This window comes from Anser brachyrhynchus (assembly GCF_964034855.1).
Source record: "Anser brachyrhynchus genome assembly, chromosome: 2".
NCBI lineage: Eukaryota > Metazoa > Chordata > Aves > Anseriformes > Anatidae > Anser > Anser brachyrhynchus.
This window is the reverse complement of record NC_137695.1, coordinates 146,883,339-146,891,104: the sequence shown is the minus strand read 5'-3', so window position 1 is coordinate 146,891,104 and position 7,766 is coordinate 146,883,339. Positions and strand designations below refer to the sequence as shown.

At 38.1% G+C, this 7,766-nt stretch overlaps 1 long non-coding RNA gene across 1 annotated transcript; it reads right to left on the bottom strand.

Annotated features, from left to right (window-relative positions):
• Nucleotides 1-418: 418 nt before the first annotated feature.
• LOC308190236 lies at nucleotides 419-7,407 on the bottom strand. The gene is made up of 3 exons (XR_013947020.1): nucleotides 6,236-7,407; nucleotides 4,307-4,373; nucleotides 419-2,699 (listed from the first exon to the last, which is right to left on the bottom strand). It is a non-coding gene; the product is annotated as an uncharacterized lncRNA (long non-coding RNA).
• Nucleotides 7,408-7,766: the final 359 nt, after the last annotated feature.

Below are 7,766 nucleotides of genomic sequence, written 5' to 3'. Positions count from 1 at the left end.
TGTCCAGACATGGGGAGAACATTTGTTTGCAGTAATATAGGTATAACATCAGTAACAGATTTCTTTGGGCTCTCTAAGTACATGCTTGGTTTTAGGGATTAAAGTAGAACTATGCTTGGCTTAGAATTAAGCATGTGCTGAAGAGTGCTACTGATGCACAGAGTATCGATCTCTCTATAACACTGAGACCAAAATCACAAAGATATTTTAGCACATAAGTCTAAAGGACTTCAAGGGAACCATCCATATCTTTAAAGGTAGGTACATGCTGAAGTGCTTTGCTGAATAAGAGCATTTTGAAATATTCTTTTATATCTTTTGCACTTGAAAAATCATTAGTATAGCTGAGAAGGACAAGAAATGAAGAGGAAAAAATGGAAGAAATATGTAGGGACATTTGGGATTCTAGACACAAAATATCTGCAGCACCAATTTTAGGCAGGTATGCCACTTCAAGTGTGTATAAAACAAGATTTTTTATTGTATTTTATGAATTGACTGTAGACGATGTAATACAAGTGGGACATAATAGAATAATGAAAAGAATAAGATGTGACTAAGTCTTCTAAAAGTTTTTTATGGTCTTTGTCAGAACAAAAACTTCATCCCATGCTTTCTAACTGTCATTACCTTCACATAAAAATGTAATGTTAGAAAAAAAAATCTGTTTAGAAAATTATTTCAGTCCATCCCCAAAACACCAAAAACATGAATATTATCCACAGAATGATTATAGTGATATTGATTACATGGAATGCAAGCTGGTTATTTGTTTCAGTAACTAAAATAGGAAGCTGAAATGGTAAATAATTAATCTTTCTCCATGATGGTTATAGAACTGTAATCTTGTACCTTGTTAATGTTTTGCTGTACATTGGATAATCCTGTAATGATGCAAAGGTAAATGGCTAAGGTATGCTGGCTGTGGAATATAGAAAGAGCTGATGCCCTGAGAGGTGGACAGCCTGGGGAGAGATTTTCTGTAATGCATATTACCTTATGTGTATAAGTCCATTTGTTTAACAAAAAAAGTCCACCACAAAGCCATTTCAGGTTTGCTGGATACAAGAGCAGATGAATGAGTCGTATGATATAGTCAGAATACTCTATGATAAAAATGAGGTATTGATTCAAGGAGATTTTAATTTAGATTAGTTCGCTTAAAATGAATAATAAATTGAAATGAACTCTACAGAGCTCATGTTCAGAATGAATTATCTTGCCACTTCATTGAAACCTGAGGTAAGGAATAATTCGAGTTACGGCCCTAACCCAAATCACCAATTTTAAATGAGAATTGTACAAATAATTTGGACAACAGAATGATAGATACAATATCTCTGAATTAATGATTTGTAAATGAATTATAGGAAAAGGGAAGACTAATGAAGAAAAAAAAGTTTTCCTAAAATAAATCAGGAGGAAAATACATAAGTAATTTCTGTACTATATTTGATATTATTTAATCCTTATGTGTCAAGTGATGTGTTAATATTTGATAAAATCTTACATATTGCTGCTAGTATTTCTTTCCAAGAAACCTCCTTCACCCCCCTGTCTTTCTAGGTAGGATTTTCAATGACTTATTCTGATGAGGAGCCTTTTACAATAGCTGGCAGAACAGGTTGCTAAGATGCCTTGCGCTGATTTAACCTTTGTTTACATATGATTTATCTATGCATGTTTACAATATGCATACTCACCGCCCACACTGAGAGTGTTGATGTATATAAGCATACAAATACACACTTCATTATATGATTTCCTCTTGACTCATTTTCAAAGCCTCCATTTCCTTGCTCATTCTATTTACTATATTTCAGTTAAGATTTATATTCTTCACTCTACCCATTTCTCTGTATATCATTTATTTTCAACATTAAATTGTGCATATAAGATCTAAAATAGATAACAGAATTGAGCAAAAAGGGATTATATTCTGCTTCTACTTTTTCTACAATTACAGCTTACTGTTTAATCTCCACTTTATTCATTTTCTTATTTATTTATTACCATTTTTTAAAAATAAGTTTTCATGTTAGAACTGAGGGCCTTTGTTTAACACCTAGCTTGCTAGACAATCTGGGGATCCTTTTAGGCATCTAAACTCAGTGATTTTACACTTTTTCCAAATGAAAATGAGGTGCCTGGAGAAGATTACTTGCTTGCAAGGAGTAGATGTTCTTGATTTATGACAGAATAAAGTGTCTTTTGAAGGACAGCGTTCATACTAAACATTTCAAACAAAGGCATGTGGATATTTGTCTCTTGAGTGCTCCAGAATATCGCACATAGCAGGTAGGATCTTTGATTGGCTTACGGCCAAACTATCAGCTACATTAAAGCCTCCTGTTCAGATGTGCAAAGTTAGAACAAATATGCGTATTCCATTGTCCATGTCATGGCTACTGAGGACTTTAAGAAATCTTTATTACTTTTCATTCCATTTTTGCTTTTTCTGTCTTCATTTTGTTGTGACTCAGTTGTGTTCATATGAGCCCAGTCACCTCCACACAACCATCATTTAAGCAAATGTGGTAAAAGAAAACTCTGATCTTGCAAATTTATCAGTGTCCTGAGTCTAGTGGAGCCCTGCTATGTTAATAATTTCACCTACAGTACTGAACATTCAGAAGTAAGAGCTGTTTGTCTTGCATTCTTGGAATAATCATCCACTTGTATTCACTTGGAAGAAGCAACTAGAGAAAGAAAGATTTGGAGAAAAATTAATTGCATGAGTAAGCTACAATAGACTGCTAACAAAGGAGGGAGGATATCATGACAAAAAAGAAATAATTTTCTCAGGTAATTTTGTAGCTAGAGCAAGAGAAGTTTTATAGAGATCAGGGAGACTTCAGGTCAGATTTGGATAGAGATGGAAATTTCTATAGTATTATTAGGTAGGCAGATAATTATTGAGTCATTATCATGATTATAATTCTTAACCTTGAAGAACATATCTATTGACACATGTGCAATCTCCATCCTTGGGAGTTTTCTGGAAGATCCGACTGGATAAATCCCTGAGAAACCAGGTCTGACCTCAGAGCTGACCCTGCTTTGAGCGTGAAGCTGCATGAGAGACCTCTTGAGGTTTCTTCCAGCCTGAGTTTTCCCCTGCTCCTAATTCTGTTGCCATTCCCATGATAAACATTATGACAGAACTCATCTTCATTATGAAAGCTGAGGCAATCTGTGATCGAATAGTTTCTGAATAAATGTAGAGAGAGGAGATGCATTCAGCAGTCATCCTGGTTCAAGTTTAATGAGATTATAAACAAAAATAAATCTGTAGCTAAGTTTCTTGAGTGATCAATATGCACATATGTATATTACATATAATGTCTTCATTTAGTAACTGTACAGTAGTAACATCATAAACATAAAGTGGAGAAAAATTCATCTGAGTGAGAAAAATTAATCTGACTAACAGAAGTAGACCAGGCTTTAGAACAAAATCTACTGGAAAGAATAATTAAATACCTAGGAGAAAGTGCAACCTGAGTTTACCAAATGTACTTTAGTACAATTTAACAGAGCTGTGGTACTTTAGTTTGGTTGGTTGGTTGGTTGGGTTGGGTTGGTTGTTTGGTTTTTAATATCTATTGTAAGTAATTTTCAAAACAAATGAGAAACAGCAGATTTAATCTACCTAAACTTCACTCAGAATTTTGGTATGACACCATGAAATAAATGCTTAAAAATGGAAAAGCTGAAGATTAGTAGTCGTACAATACAGGGATGAAGGGAAGATTTCAGTAAAGTGAAAATGTCAGAAGGGTGGGTAGCAGGTTAGAGAGAGAGCCTCTAAGTATACATTAAAGACCACTTTAGTGCAGATCTTAGCAAATGATAAAAAGTATTAAGATGTCATCAATAGAAAGAAGGATGTCATCCAAAGTTGGGGATATCATACTGAAAGGACAAGAGAGCATTGAGTTTAAGAGTGATGGAAATGGAATCGAACTCTGGAGAATAATCAATATTGTACACCTGAAGCCCAAGAAACTTCACTATCCGGTAAGAACTTGGCAGATGGAAACAAGGGGATAATAAAAATAATAATAAAATAATAATTTTTCTCCATGTTTTAAAATAAATTCAGGCCTAGACTTAGAATTTATTGTATTTGGCAACAGAAAAATACCCATATTTACTATTTCATTCAAAAGGCTATTGGGGAGAAAGAAACAGGAATTCTAGATGGGTAAAAAAAAAAAACCAAACATACAAACAAACAACAATGACAACAAAAAACACTAGACCGTGGGCTGCATGTCATCAGGTGCCATAGACATGTACCTACTCTGTTTCATCAGGTGGTCTCTGCTCTTCGTTTACAGCAGGAAGGACTTGGCTCCCCCAGTCCTCACCTGTGGGATCAGAGAAACAAGAGACTTGGGAAGCCTGCAGCAGTGAAGACTGAGGCAAAGAAATCATTGGGTACCTCAGCCTTCTCCATGTCTGTTGCTACCAATTCTCCTTTCTTGATTATCAGAAACGGCCTTTCTTTTCTGTCTAATGTACCCAGAGCATCCCTTCTTGTTATTCTGTGCTGTGGCTTTCCTGATCTCATCCCTACACACCCGGACAGCATCCCTGTTCTCTTCCCAGGCTACATGTCCCTGCTTCCACTGCCTGTGCATCCCGTTCTCACACCTCAGTTCGACCAGCAAGTCCTTGCTCAGCCATGCTGGTTTCCCCCCTTCCCTGCTTGAATTCATACACATGGGGATGGACTATGAGGACTAGGTTGGTTGAAAGAATACAACATATCTCAATATTTATGGTCAGTGAAGCGGAAAGACACAGCACTGAGTCCAGATGTATTGTGTCTGGATTTTTTTTTTCTTTTCCATGTCTGCTTCAATTATATTATTTCCAGAGCGGGTATAACAGCATTTAATCGTCTTTCTAACTTTCTTCCAGGAGATTATGTAGATATTATTCAGAAAATAATTAGATTTTCTATAATATTAGATAATATCCAATATTAGTAGATATAACTTTGATTTTAATAAGAAAATATTTCTATTTCTTAGAACTAGCAAATTATTAGAGAGGATCTTAAAGTCAATACTTTCAAGTTCCTTCCTCAGATTTGATTAAACACTAATTGCAGGAGAGCCATTTGCTCCTGATAGTTAATAGGATATTTAACCTTGCACGTTTCCTTGAACATTAAGATTTTCTTATTTTGTTGCTGCTTCTTTTCCTTCTAGCATGATTCTTAGCTACAGGTAGTTAATCTCCATTCTACTATTGACACCGCTTAACAGAGAAACAAGTGGATCTGAGATTTATCAAATATGTATTTGACAAATAATTCTTTCTCCTGGTGATGGCCTGAAAAGGGTTTTGAGAGTGATTTGGAGAAAAAGACAATTGTTCACCCAGGACTGGGGAAAGATAATAATTTTTAGTCTCTTTTTCTTTATTTATTTTTTCCTCTCTTTTGTTCATTTTCTCTTTAAAACCTTCACTCCATTTAAATCACAAACTGAGGACAGTACTGGACTTACTCATCCTCCTGTCACACACTGCCATGAACATATGGGCGTGCTTTGTAAAGGAACAAATCCCTGTATTGTGGTAGTTTTCCTACAAAATTCACAGCATTGGCAACAAGGAATGTGTAAAGTCCTTGTAATAATGATGTTCCCATCAGTGGTGGGAGCAATCATCTCCACGCATGCAGCAATTAGAACAGCACTAGGAAATGAGATGGGTTATAGAAAAGAAGATCTGCTCAACCTCTTAACACACAGGCAGTGTGAGCTGCCAAATATAAAATAACTAATGCAGTTGCCAAGTTACCAGGGTCAGGACACAATTCAGACAGAAGAGAGCCATATTAATAAATATCTTTAAAATAACTAAGGTTTGAAGGAGGAAATTGGTCTGCTTGTTATTTACCCTGACTGATTCGCTAAAAACTTCATCTCTCTGTCAGAATCAAGCACAATGAATTATAAGCTTATACGTATAGTCAGTTCACAAAAGCCATCAGTGAATGAAAGACCAACATCCCACAAAGAGACACTGGTGTCTGGACAAAACTAGTGGAAATCAGCACGCTGCTGTCGATTCTCCAACATATGGTAAGATTCTTTGCATGCATGTAGATAAACAAAATCATAAATGTTGTGTTTGCAGACTGAGACTCATTTATACAAGAGGTAAATAGCAAGCCATTCTTATCAACCTAAAATAAAAATAATTAAAAAATCCATACCATTGGTCAAGGATTTATAAATAAATTGCCCATTCATTGAGTACTGGGAAGCAGGCCCACAGCTGCAGGGAAAGTCTGCTAGCTCTTCTTTTGCTAGCTGTGCATTAAGTAGCTCAAGCGGCCACTGTGCCAAGCTCAGTGATTAATGGCTTTTTGGGGTGGCTTCTTGCATCGGTCTGGTGCAGTGGTGGGTCTGGTGACTACCCCACAGACAATGGTGTGACAGTGCTTGTGGTACCCTTGTATTTTGAGCTGTCCTGCCTTTCTAAAAGCAGCTCGTCAGCTGAGTGGAAACTGCCTGGTGGGAAACTGCCAGGCATGGACAAACATCATCACAGCTGATGACATCAGCTACAAATTAAGCATTTAGGCAGCTGTGTTTTTTCTCAAAAAACAAGGGAGGCTGAACTTTGTCACATCTCTTGGAGCCCTGACGTCAGAGGGAGGAATGATGCACTGCTCCCAGCATCAGAAGCCACAAACCCACAGGCTGCCAGTGTTTGGGGACTACTGTGGGGAAATTTGATCACTGCTTGAGCTGTTCTGATTCTTTCCCCTTGGCATCCTATGCTGACCACTTTTGGAGACACAGCACAGGACTAGGTGGTCTGTCTGCCTCCCCCTGTGCCTATATTTTTCATTTACTTATCAGTTACCTTTGCAATTTCTATCTGTATTCATTGATTTTATATGGCACTGAAGTGACTAGCTTTGACTACCTTCCTTAGTTTTAGAAAAAGTCATAGCAAAACCTTCCTTAAATTAGAATCACAAAATCGTTAAGGTTGGAAAAGACCTTCAAGATCATCTGGTCCAACCACCCCCCTACCACCAATGTCACCCACTAAACCATGTCCCCAAGCACCACGTCCAGCCTTTCCTTGAACGCCCCCAGGGACGGTGACGCCACCACCTCCCTGGGCAACCCGTCCCAATGCCTGACTGCTCTTTCTGAGAAGAAATGTCTCCTCATTTCCAACCTGAACCTCCCCTGGCTCAACATGAGGCCATTCCCTCTGGTCCTATCACTGGTTACCTGTGAGAAGAGGCCGACCCCCAGCTCCCCACACCTTCCTTTCAGGCAGTTGTAGAGAGCAATGAGGTCTCCCCTGAGCCTTCTCCTCTCCAGACTAAACAACCCCAGCTCCCTCAGCCGCTCCTCACAGGACTTATGTCCCAGGCCCTTCACCAGCTCCGTAGCCCTGCTCTGGACACACTCCAGAGCCTCGATGTCCTTCTTGTACTGCGGGCCCCAAAGCTGAACACAGCACTCGAGGTGCGGCCTCACCAGAGCAGAGTACAGGGGGACGATCACCTCCCTGCTCCTGCTGGCTGCACTATCCTGATACAAGCCAGGATGCCGTTGGCTTTCTTGGCCACCTGGGAACACTGCTGGCTGACGTTCAAATTATTAACATTTCTACCTTAGTAAAAATAAACATAAAAGAGGTGGGATTTTTTTGTTTGTTTTGTTTTTATATCCTGCAAGTAAATCTATAACATCACTGGGACTCCACAAGTATTTAAAGGT